Source organism: Rhea americana, unplaced genomic scaffold (assembly GCF_003343005.1).
Source record: "Rhea americana isolate MKP2758 unplaced genomic scaffold, rheAme1 scaffold_2, whole genome shotgun sequence".
NCBI classification, from domain to species: domain Eukaryota; kingdom Metazoa; phylum Chordata; class Aves; order Rheiformes; family Rheidae; genus Rhea; species Rhea americana.
Window position 1 is genome coordinate 4,648,987 of NW_028186149.1, and position 11,559 is coordinate 4,660,545.

Genomic DNA, 11,559 nt, shown 5'->3' on the forward strand with positions numbered 1-11,559 from the left:
AACTATGGTCCCCAATGGCAAATGCAGTAGCCAAATTTAGGTGACATTTATACTTTCTAAATACAGAGTGTGATTTAAATTTTGCTTTTTTCCTCGATTTGCCACTGTGTTCTGAGATCTCATATTTTGGAATAAGGAGCAATCATCATTATTAAAATCGATAGAAGATTCATCAGTATCCATCAGTTCAATTTAAAATTTACAATTTAAAATGAGAATGAATTTAAGAGGTCACCGCCTGTTGTGGACTAATACTAAAAAAACCCTGGAGACTAGAAAAATAACCTTAATCAAGTGACATCTAGTGGCTACAGCAAGGCATGAGTGAAAGCCTGAGATTAGTTTGCCCGAGAGCAAAAGATTGGACAGTGTTTGAAGCAAACCTAGTTTCACAGAGGGAATATGCACTGTATACAAAAAAGAGAAGTTACCTTTTTTGTCCTAGTGTCCTGATTGCTTTGGATGAGCTTTCCAGTAAATGACTGACTAACCTCATACAATAAGCTTTAGTCTAGATCTCTTGCTCTACAGATTTAATGCGGTAAAACATGAGTGGTTCTTGCTCACCTCCAGAGATTAGTTACATGAACATTCAAGTAGACAGAATAATTATGGGGCAAGCTATCGTGATGTGTGTGTTCAGTCACACTACAACAGAGAGATATGATTGCACGTAACTTTTTTTAAACAAGCTCTGTGCAATCTTTAGCATTTAGCTGAGTAGACATTTACTAGAAAAAAGAGACTTTGGCTGTAACATCTGTTTTTTGCATCTAAGCCAGTCTGGTAGTGAGTAGTAGGAGCGATGTTACTGTGTTGCCTTCTAGGTACCAACTCGTGAGTATACTTTATAGAGACACTGGGTTGCTGGTTCTTGTAATATTTGACGCTGTTAAAATTTGTTGGTTCAAGCCAATACAAATGCAGCAGTAAAAGCAGATGTTATGTATTTTTAAGAGGGAAAAAAAAAACTGACCTGGCTATTTACAAACTGCTGTTAGCTGGTTCTTGTCTATTGGGGAAGAGTGTGTCCTTGGAACATGGGGCAGATCATGCTTTAACATGAGAGGTGGATCCTGTTGGCCGTCAGTGAAATATTAAAATTGACTTCAGTGGACAAGGATTTCTGCCCCTAAATTTTAATTCCAGGTTTAAGCTGACCAGCTCTGTGAATCTGATTTCTCTTGGCATGAGTTTCTGTACCTGCACACTAGGAACAACACAGGGATAGTTTTTGTTTCAGCATGTCTTTCCAGCAGTGGATTATTAGATCAGTTTTTTAAAAAATTTTGTCATCTTCAGATGAAAATACTGCAAAAGAGCTTGATATTATCCTGTTTTTTGAAAAGGCTGTTGTGCTGTCAGGTAAACGAATTGTCTGTGCAAAGGAGATAGTCTGAGCAGCACCAAACTTCTCTAAAGGGAAAGAAAATAAAAACAGGTATTGTCAGAGCAGATTTAATCTTTAGAGTGGTGCATTTGGAAAGCTTTGGAGAGGAGAATCCTGATTTCACCAAATCCCATGTGCACATATGATGTTTATTAGCCAACATTTCACTTCTTAAAAGCTGACATACTCATACTGTGCAGCCTTTTTTCTAAATCAGCATAACCAGAAAGAACTATCTTTCTCTGTAACTTCTCTAAGGCACACTGCTGGGAATGGTAGTGTGCAGAGCTGAAAGCCTTTAATGCGGTGTGTGCCAGTACCACAGAGCTAGCCTGTGCTTCAGACAGCGACTGAGGCCCAGTGCCAGTTTACGTGAGTTCCCTGGTGATGTACGTCGGGGCACTGACCGGCAGAAGCAGTCAGGATCACACCTGTAGTGCTGTCGGTTGCCACCGCTGTTCCGGCAGCAGTCTGTAATGACAGTGCTTTTCTGTCACCCAACTGCAGAACTAGGGGTGCTGCCAGCATTGACAATGCCTTCCATCCTTGTATTCTGTGGAAAACTTTTTTCCTAGGTTTATTAAAAATTAATATATATTTTCATTTTTAATTGCTATCATTAATTTTGCTACTCCTGACATTTCTTGTGTAAGTTTCCCTTTTTTWATTTATTTTGTGTTTTAGATTTTCTCAAAAGCTAACAGTTTTTTTTACTAAAATTTCAACTTCAGGGAATATAAGTAAGAGTAGAATTTGGGTGGTACGAAGTATAGATTTTGACAGTATGAGTAATGTCTATTGGTGCTTAGTTTGGATGTATAGTATCTTCATGGAATTCATTTTGTTCTGTGTGCATCCATCAGTTCTGAGTCTCTTAAACAATGGCAACTTAATATTAACAAGTCACATTTGCCAAGAGCACTGATGTTCATATGTTTCCAAAGGCGGTTTTATAGAGAAGATGGATATTCTGAGGCGGTTAAATATAATCAACTAGAAATATGCCTATAACTTACTAAATTTGCTATTCATATGTAATGGAACCATGCTCATCTCTGGAAATTTTTTGAAATAGTTTCTATAAGAAAGCAAATGTATTTTTTCATAGAAAGCACAGTATTATTAAATAGGCTGCAGACTGGATCAGGATTTCTAGTGGCTTACATGATACCATTTTAAAGAATCAATATTTCCATAATAATCACTAAGCTCTAATATTAATCAGTAAGTTTCAAAAATCAGTAGGTTTTAATGTTAGAAAATAGAATTACATTCTTATATGTAATTGATTTCATAATATATCTGATGACACTTCAGAACTGACAGAACAGACTCTATATAAAGAATTTGTCTATTCTGAACTGTATTATTAAATTCAGACTTTGATCTTAGGCTGAAGTGTTTTGTGCAGCTGTGAATCAATGGAGTTTTAGAAAGGAAACTGTAGGAATCAGGAAGTTTAGGAGAAGGGCAGGAAATGCCCACTTCACAGAAATGGGAACACGAGCTGCTTTGAGTTTTGTCTTCAAYTGTGAGTCCAAAACATACACAGCTTCTCATCTCACCCTCCCTGCCCCAGCTCCTCCTCCTTCATCCAGATCAGATTATAAGCAGAAACAAAGGCTTCGCGCTGGGCCTTCACAAATGCACCAGTTCCAGTTCTTCAAGAAGAAGAACTCAGGAAAGCATGAGTATTTAGCACAAGTTAGACCTTTGAGTCTCTGGGCTTCCCAAAAGGCTTGCATGGCCCRTGCCACTGCTGCTATTGGTATCCAAGCTTGCTGACTGAAAAGCTAGACTGCATGTGGGGCAGTGGCACCTCTTGCACCACAGAGGTACCCAGACGGAGYGGCTCCTGTCACCTACCCTTCCTGRACACCCCGGGTTGCTTCACAGAGTGCTTAGCAGTGATGCTGAGAGAGGAACAGGAGGCCCAGCAAATTCACATTTATCTTAACAGTATGCTTTCCTCTCTAGGTTACATCTGTCTTGTAATTCTTCCCGCTGCCCCAGACTTGGAACAGTGTTGTGTATGAAAAGCCATCTTTGTGGGGAACAGATTGATGGGCTTCACGTAAGTAATACTTACTTTCCCTAAAATCATTTCTTGAGGGAGGTCAGATATTTCCTGTTTAAACAAAGAAAGAAACGAGAGAAATTATAAATGGTTGAATATTTCTTGTTAGACAAAATGTAAACAATACACCTTATTAATAATCACAGTGGCATCATTGCTGTGGTAGAAAAGTTAATTTTAGAGATTTTTTTTTWAATGAATCCATGTTGTTTGAGTTTTCATGACTTTATAACCAGTGGTAGCTCAGATGCATTTCAGAGAGGTCAATCTTTTTGTTTGTACTTGTGTTCTCTGAACTGCAGATCAGAGCCCACTATATAAAATGGAATATGCTAAGGGTGCACTACCTGCTATGTTCTTCTCCAGACCTCTTTTTCTAAAATGTTCTTTGAACACTTTTTTATTTCATCTTTGCAGTGTATGTGGTACACCATTTCTCTGAAATAGTGGGCATGCATTTTCCAGTCTGGTGAACACTCTTGCCTCTCTTTCATACCACCTCTGAAGAGGGGCTCTGTGAGCATTATAGCCTTGCAAAATTTGAGAAAATCATTACTATGGTGTTCTTATCCCTTCTGGCACCAGGTTTTAAGATTTTGTTTTATTTTTTAAAGCAATATCTGCTGTTCAAGATAATCTATGTTCTACATAAGGTGCTTTTTTTCTAATTAATTATGGACTTTGAGATTCCCTAGCTAGCTCTAACGAAATGCATTCATCAGGAGTAAAATGGTTACATAATCCTCTTAAAGTTTAAGAACAGCAGAATGCATTTCAGGTAGCAGAACTTCAAATAATTAATTCTTAAAAAAAAAAAAATTTAAAGGCAAGCTGGAGAGTGTAGTCTTTCCTTTAAACTAACTTTTCCTGGCAAGTTCTTTTCATCACCATTCAGCTGATTGAGACTGTGTGGGAGGAAAGGTTTTATATAGAAGGGTGCAGCTGAAGGCTCAGTTCGCCTGCTGTTAGTTGTGTGGATCTCTTACTGAAGTGAACAGAGAGCTGTGCAGAGAGCAGGCTCTCCGAGAAGTGCAGCTGACGTTATTTCCCAATGCATACAGAAAACCTTCCGTCTTCCCTCCTCTATGTGCATTAGAGAACAAACAGGGAGAGCAAACACAAAGTACCTTTGACTCTCCAAATACAGGCAATACTTGTTTGCCATAGGAGAGGGCCAGCTCCAAGTCACTGAGGCAGAAGTAAGTAGCACCCAGTCCTTCACAGATTGTCTCTGTGCACTGATTGTCTGTAAAAGGCCATACTATAGTGGATTTTCTTACTCTGTGGAAGACTTTCCTTTGGTTGAGAAGGATATGATTAGAGATCTTCTGGGCAAGCCTGACATCCACAAATCCGTGGGCCCAGAYGGGATGCACCCACGGGTACTGAGGGAGCTGGTGGATGTTGTTGCCAGGCTGCTCTCCATCATCTTGGAAAAGTCATGGAGAACAGAAKAAGTGCCTGAGGACTGGAAGAAAGCCAGTGTCACTCCAGTGTTCAAAAAGGGCAAGAAGGAGGACCCAGGCAACTCTAGGCCAGTCAGCCTCACCTCCATCCCTGGAAAGGTGATGGAACAGCTCATTCTGGATGTAATCTCCAGGCATATGGAGGAAAAGAAGGTGATCAGGAGTAGTCAGCATGGATTCACCAAGGGAAATCCTGCTTAACCATTCTGATAGCCTTCTACAATGGAATGACTGGCTGGGTAGATGAGGGGAGAGCAGTGGATGTTGTSTACCTTGACTTCAGCAAAGCTTTCAACACTGTCTCCTATCCTCCTACATAAGCTCAGGAAGTGTGGGTTAGACGAGTGGACAGAGAGGTGGATTGAGAACTGGCTGAAAGGCAGAGCTCAGAGGGTCGTCATCAGTGGTGCAGAGTCTAGTTGGAGGCCTGTGGCTAGTGGCGTCCCCCAGGGCTCAGTACTGGGTCCCATCCTGTTCAACTTTTTCATCAATGACCTGGATGAGGAGACAGAGCGCCTCCTCCGCAAGTTTGCTGATGATACCAAGCTGGGAGGAGTGGCTGACACACCTGAGGACTGTGCTGCCGTTCAGAGAGACCTGGACAGGCTGGAGAGCTGGGCAGAGAGGAACCTCATGAGGTTCAACAAGGGCAAGTGCAGAGTCCTGCACCTAGGGAAGAATAACCGTAGGCACCAGTACAAGCTGGGGGCTGAACTTCTGGAGAGCAGCTCTGCAGAGAAGGACCTGGGAGTGCTGGTGGATGACAGATTGACCATGAGCCAGCAATGTGCCTTTGTGGCCAAGAAAACCAATGGTCTCCTGGGGTGCACTGGGAAGAGTGTTGCCAGCAGGTCGAGGGAAGTGATCCTGCCCCTCTACTCAGCCCTGGGGAGGCCGCGTCTCGAGTACTGTGTCCAGTTCTGGTCTCCCCGGTGCAAGAGAGATGTGGAGCTACTGGAGAGAGTCCAGCATAGGGCTACGAGGATGATCAGAGGACTGGAGCATCTGCCCCRTGAGGAACGGCTGTGAGAGCTGGGCCTCTTTAGCCTGGAGAAGAGAAGACTGAGGGGGGATCTTATCAATGTATAGACCTGAAGGGAGGGTCTCAAGAGGACAGAGTCAAACTCTTTTCAGTTGTCCCATGTGACAGGACAAGAAGAAATGGGCAAAAACCAAACCACAGGAAGTTCCGCCTGAATGTGAGGAGACATTTCTTCACTGTGAGAGCGACAGAGCACTGGAACAGGTTGCCCAGAGAAGTTGTGGAGTCTCCTTCTCTGGAGATAGTCAAAGCCCGCCTGGATGCAACCCTGTCTACCATGCTCTAGGTGACCCTGCTGAGCGGGGAGGTTGGACTAGATGGTCTCCAGAGGTCCCTTCCAACCTTACTGATTCTATGAATTCAAATGAAAAACAAAGATTGGGCAAAGAAAGATGTAAAGAACGAAAACATGGATGATTCAGGGCACTATCTGGGCAAAGTGAATGAATAAGCTGATGTAGTGTGTGCATGTGTTCATACACATGGGTGAGGGGGGGGCGCTCTTTAATTAAGTTTTAATTTTACATTGAGAAATCTGTTTCAGGAATCATAAGCAGTTCCATGCTAGGGACAATTGTTATTCATCTGAAGTATCACGGAAGGCTCATGTATCTTTGCACTGTGTTTTTTTTTTTCTCTCACTTTACTTCATATGATGTGCTTTGTAGTGAATATGAATGTTTCCCTTGATTTCAGTGGTCTTTAAATCAGGAGCTTGTTGGGCAATCATTTAGGGAGTAAGGATGAGAAGTTACCTGTTAAATACAGTGTTTTAGTGTATAACACAAAATCTGAATTATATGAAAAAACAAATCAGGTTGGCAGTAAAGAAAGACTATTTTATGATTTTGTTTCTGACTGGGAAAGGGAGGAGAGCCTGGAAATGGAATGTTTCTTTCTGTGTCCTGGCAAGCGTGTTCATACACCAAAAATGCTGTTTTGGCTACTTTTCATTTTTATGAACTCTGTAGACATCAGAAAATACCAAGATGTGTGTTTGTGAACATTCATTCTGTTGCGAGATTATAGCTTCATCAAGTGGATATGAAATCAGAAGATTTAAAAAATTAGGTATCACAGATAATTAACATAAATACATGTCGGAAACTTAAAGCTTTCTCAATTTATATTCTGAAGAGAAAAATGYCCAATGCACAAGTAGAAATATCATCTTGATATTTCATTGACTTATACCACTTTTACACTGGTACAGCTTTAATGCCTTCAGTGGGCTTACTCCTGATTTATCATATTGTAAACAAGAACAGAATCAAGTCTATACACTTTTACAGACTTTCACTAATTTTTGGTAGGCCTGTGTTTCAGTTGGAGAGCCTTAATCTCAGAAAAGTATTAATCAAATAATGGCTATCAAAAGCTCTTCAACTTTCTGAAGACATTTTTCAAAAGTTACTTAGTGCCTGGGCTGATTTGTGCACTAGGTTTCAATCTGCTATGGGCTAGTAGAACTGATCTATAAAGAGTGGAAAATAAAGTTTTATTAGAAATAAAATTGTATTTATTGAAGGCAATTTTCTTACCTAACTCTGTAAATGCATCAAGATCCTGGTGACAGTAAAACGTTGCCATGCTATAGTTTTCCAGGTGGCTTTCAGCATATGCTAAATTGCAGGGATTTTGTTTCTGGACTTTTTATCCCTGAGCACCTGAAGCAAAGATTAGTGTGAATAACTCGTGAGTCATATTTGCTGAAACAGATTTAAATACCTTCTCATATACTGTGTGAAAAACTGGCTCGAAGAACATGGCATTAAAATTATTACAGCATGTATTTCTGAAGTATCAGTATTTTACTTCTATTACATTTTCATTTTTATGCTCTTCTATGTATGAAATATCCTCAAGGGAATCTACAAATGCATATTATACTGGTGGTTGAAAGCAGTAACTTACAGTTACTTTAAAATCCAAAGACTCCTTTGTTAGAATGTCTCTGATGCCACATCTGAACATTGTTCAGGAGTGGCCCTAGCTGTAGGCTTGATAGCTCATAGCATATGTGATCTAAAGAAGCTGGCAGGTATCCTTTTAGGATGCAGTTAGTGCATAACATGTCTCAACTAACCTGACTGAGGGAGACAGCAAGCTTATGGAGTCCCTGTTCCTGCTCCACCATTTGAGTTTCAAGAGCAGTTGGAGTGTATATCTGCATGGGGCAGTGAATAACTCTGTCCTTGGTAAAAGGAGTCTGCCTCTACTTTACTTGATTTTGGAGTGTGGAAAATCCAACCTTTAGTAGCTAACATAGAGCATTGAAAATTATATGTGTGAGTGTTTCAACAGCTTGTATAGCAGCTGGCAAATGATGTGTAGCAAGTTTTGTTCTCTTCTACATGTATTTGCTAAATACTTACTGGTCCTCACCTTTTAAATATGAAATACTAAATAATGAAATTTAAAGTAATAAAAGCTGTTAGGAAAAGTGTGCTTTTATGTAATACATGTTTCATTTCATTATGCAATGGATACACCTAAAATGCCGAGACTGGACTTTACATTTAATCTTCACTCCCGCACTAGACAGTAACATGGACTGTGTGTGAATTCAAGTGCGTTCATTGAAACCAATCACCAAGTATATTTTGAAAAATGTTGGCTGGCCAGCTGTCTCTAATTAGCAAAAGAGAATGCATCAGTAGTAATGAAAAACCTAACAAAGGTTTGTACAAATCACCTTTAAACCTCTGCAAGTCTACAAAAAATTGTAAGAATTCTGTAGCTGGAACTTTTAACAATTATTTCCTACTACGTGCACTAAACTGGAATGATGAAAACCAGTTGTAGTATTTGATTTAAATGTTTTAGGGCTGGTAAGATATGTAGGGAGTATACTAAAAAGAAGAAAGTACAATCAGAGAAACCATACCTATAAATAAAGTTTATGATTAATTCATTCTGTATGGGAATAATRTCTTGCATGCTTCCAGAGGGGAGAGGAAACAATTTCCCTTAATCTCATCATTAAATATATCCTTTAATGGATTATAGATGGATAAAACACTTGTTTTCATTTCAGAATAGCTCTTGTTAAAAATCTATAGAAATTCATCATTTGTTTAGGAATGCAGAGATTTTGATTAGGTTTATTTTACAAGACACTGAATTTAGAAATTATTCAGTGAAGATGCTTTCCAATCCTAGAAATCCTAGGTGCTGTCAAGGCCCTGAGTACACTGACAGCCCTACTAGCCCTGTGTAGCCTCCCCTGGGGCCTCCCCACACCTCTACCCAGGGGCCTGGTTCAGCCCAGCCTGGAGCTCTCAATCCTGCTAGAAAGCAGGAAGCAAATTCCTAGAAAGTAGCAGGTAAATTTCTGGAAATCAATGGGAAAGTTCTTGAAAAGCATCAAGGAAATTGGTGGAAAGCAGCAGTGTATACCTATAAAGCAGGGAATTCCTAGAAAGCATTGGAAGAAGTCCTTGAAAGCATTGTGAAAATTCCTGGAGAGCTCCTGAAAAGTTTCTAGAAAATTTCCGGAGCCTAGAATTACCAGTAAGCTGCAGAAAAAGTCCTTGGAAGTGTCAGAAGATATCTGGAGCCACACAAGATACAGTCTTGAAACTTCTCAATCTCCAGAAAATATCTGGATAATATTTAATAGCAATAATATTTTTAAGCATGGTATCTTATGCATTTGGAAACTTTCTGCTTCTTTCTGGCCTTAGACAGAAATTGTTTTTGTTTTATTGCAAATGTTGCCTCGTTCATCRTGAAGAACTGTGATTTCACAGTCAGCAGTTTGTGATTTCGGATGAACTGGAGCTGATGAAGTTCTAAGAAAAAGAAAACTGTTGTCTTGCAGATATTCTAAATAAATGAAAACCAGGGAAGCAGGCAGGTATAGGTAAATAGCAGGTAAACATAAAGAATACAGACTCTGAGCAGACTCAGTGAGCTCATTTTCCATGAGAAGTCGGTGCTTCTTTATGACTGACACGAATCTGTTACAAATACACTGTTACAGTGTATCTGTTACAAATACACTGTCCCCATTTCAAGGTATAATATCCTGATGTTCTATGCAAAATACTTTAGTAGTCTGACTTGAAATGACTTAGAAGAGTGCCAAAATAGTAATCACATGTAGATAGACATGAAGAGAAAGCAGAATTTTAAAAGTAGTGTCTGCCTAGACCTAACTATTCATACCCATATGTCCAAAAACTTTGCAAGACCTCTGCCCTCCAAAGTCTTGCTGACTGAAGTATTTTTGCCTTCTCTCTCATGTGACAGCCTGATCCAGCTGACCAGGCCCCCAACAGCAACCCTGCCGGGCTCTGCTCTTGCTCTTGCTCTTCTGACTGTGAATTTCAGCACCTCAGTTTCCATCTGTGTCTGCTTTCCCATTTACTTGGAGCTCACCACCACTGTGGAGCACTGTGAGATACGTCAGTGAAAAGCACTGTTTAAATACAGTGGTTAACTGAATAGGAGACCTTATTCAGGAAGAATTCTACTCACTCCCATAGACTTCATGCCTGAACAGGCCCTGCAGGGTATGGTAAAGGGAAGGTTTAATAAATACATATTCCTTAGGGAACTTAATAATCAGATTTTCATCCCAGTGACTGATGAATGCGCCATAGGGCTTTACCTGACTAAGGGCATTTAAAATATTGGACATGCTGAATTGTTACAAGCCGACATACGAATCTCTTGGGGCATATTCCTTCTACTTAGGAAGTTCTCCATTGTAAATTATTTCCCTGCTTTAAGGCACCACACTTTTAATTCAGCCTTTATTGCAAATGCATCTGGTTAGTGTTAAATTAAAACACCCCAGGAAATCTGTACTTTTCAGTGTATTTGTTATTTATGTAAATCTTTGGACAGCATCCATTGCTTCAAAATCAAGTTAATTGGAAACATAGAGCACTCTACTGGGATTGTGTTCACGCCTGTCACTCTGTCTGAGGTCAAGATATTTCAAGGCTGATACTGAACTGTGACTCTTTGCTAGAAATTCTTCTAAGACCTTCTCCAGATTTCCACCCTGTGAAATCATCAGGTAACAGGTGAGGGCACAATCCTTTTTGCTGAATCTAGTCCTTTTTTTGAAGACTTCCTACTGAGCAGAAAGAAATAATTCTTATTATTTGAGGTAGATGTTTTAAGTCAAACTGATGTAAAGCTTTGTCTGTGCTTGGTTGGCTTGGGACTTTGGCCTGCTTTTGACAGGTAGATTCAGAGGGCAGGATCCCTGTGTAATGCTGCAGACATATCTGTGCAGATGAGCTCATCTCGGGCCTGTGGGATGTGATTCTCTGAGTGAGTGGTCATTCACCATACAGACCTGCTACTTCTCTGTGATATTTCAGCAGCATTTGACACAAGGCTTTGTAGACTGCTCCTGCRTTTTGTAATAGGACAGCTTTCTTGCATGATAAAGTTTTCCCCACTGCAGATTTGTGTAGTTTTGAGAAAGCTTTTCTCTGCTTTGCTGAAACACTTAATCTTGACATAATGCAGCCCAACAAGTTTGCTGGAAAGCAGCACAGCAGGAGCATCACTAAGTAGCCAGGGCTGCAGATGGAGAGGATTTAGGAATTAACACTTGGCTATG

The 11,559-nt window shown here is 40.2% G+C and overlaps 1 long non-coding RNA gene across 1 annotated transcript in view; it reads left to right on the forward strand.

The window, feature by feature from the left end:
* The first annotated feature begins 3,371 nt into the window (after positions 1 to 3,371).
* The window catches only part of LOC146596619 (uncharacterized), a 9,877-nt gene continuing 1,689 nt past the window's right edge, over positions 3,372 to 11,559 (forward strand). Inside the window, exon 1 of the long non-coding RNA XR_014895691.1 lies at positions 3,372 to 3,464. This is a non-coding gene — a long non-coding RNA (uncharacterized LOC146596619). The remainder of the gene's footprint in view (positions 3,465 to 11,559) is intronic.